Source organism: Myotis davidii, unplaced genomic scaffold, assembly GCF_000327345.1.
Source record: "Myotis davidii unplaced genomic scaffold, ASM32734v1 scaffold53, whole genome shotgun sequence".
Lineage (NCBI taxonomy): Eukaryota > Metazoa > Chordata > Mammalia > Chiroptera > Vespertilionidae > Myotis > Myotis davidii.
The window spans coordinates 4,703,265-4,704,549 of NW_006286140.1; positions in this window are offsets into that span (position 1 = coordinate 4,703,265).

The window sequence follows — 1,285 nt, forward strand, 5'->3', positions numbered from 1 at the left end:
GTCCTATAAACTGTAACATTGTTTATGTATACAATGGGGATAATGATTATTGTTTATCAGAATTGTGAGGATTGCTTGTGTAAGGTAAGTATCCTTTAGAGTGATTAACACATAGTAGGGCCTAATTATCATGATTTAATTGGCTTCAATTAATTGGTGGATCATTTAAGCTTTCTTTTCTGTCTTCTGTCTGGCTGTGGCAGGTCATATGGCAAGCACTCCATGTATTTTATTTTATTTAGTTCTCCAAACAACCTGATGAGATAGGTCTTGTTATTATCCCATTTTCCAGCTGAAAACATTACTCCCCATTGCAGGAAGAAGCAGGTAAGGGTGGCACTTTGAGTTCAAGAGGACTTTTTGCCTGAAACTCAGCCAAAACTTTTCCCTATAGTAAAATGTACATGCATTATTGTCAGCCTGCAAAACATTTATCCACTTTAGTGTGTGTCTTTTGTCATGAAACATTAGTGACAGAGTGAAGGATAATACTAGTTCTAACTCTATTCCATGGGGCTTGAAGTAGACAGACTTTAGGACATGGAATTTGTTCTCAGAATGGCCAAATCTTTGCTACAAAAAAAAGATATTATAGTTCAATTGCATTTATTAGACAAGCACCTACAAACGAATTTTAAATTATTTTAGAGTGTCAACGTAAGAAACATTCAAACCTATAGAGAATTGTTGTGCGTTTATTTGAGCCAAATTGTTGACAGTTGCCAAGAAGTACAATCTTAATGGATTGAGATAATGCTGGAGAGAATGGCAGTTTTGCATCTTATCTTATACATTACAATAAAAGGGAAGACATAAATGGGTTACATGAAATCCATTGGTGATAGATTAGGGAGGCAGAAGAAAGCAAAGTGGGATGGGCTGGGGGAACCTCTGGGATTGGAAAAAAAGTACAATGATAGACATAGGCCTCCTTTACATAGGTTCCTTTACATGGGTGGGTACTGGATAGTTAACAGTCAACAATAACAACGAGAGGAATGAGGATTTATGGCAGGGGTGGGCAAACTTTTTGGGTCAAGAGGGGGTCTGGAAAAAAGGCAGTTCCCCTGAAATCCCAAAGGCATGTTATCTAGATGTGGAAAGACGATAGATAGACTCAATTAAGGTGAAAGTTGACTTTTGTCAGGGAAGCTTCTAGCCTAGGGCATGACCACCCACCATAAACTGCTTTTAGTTTAAAAGGTTTAATTTCAGGTTATCCTATGTGGTTACTTTGGGTCTCTGCGTTTCTAAATCAGCCACACAGGCCTCCTCTGAGCTTGTC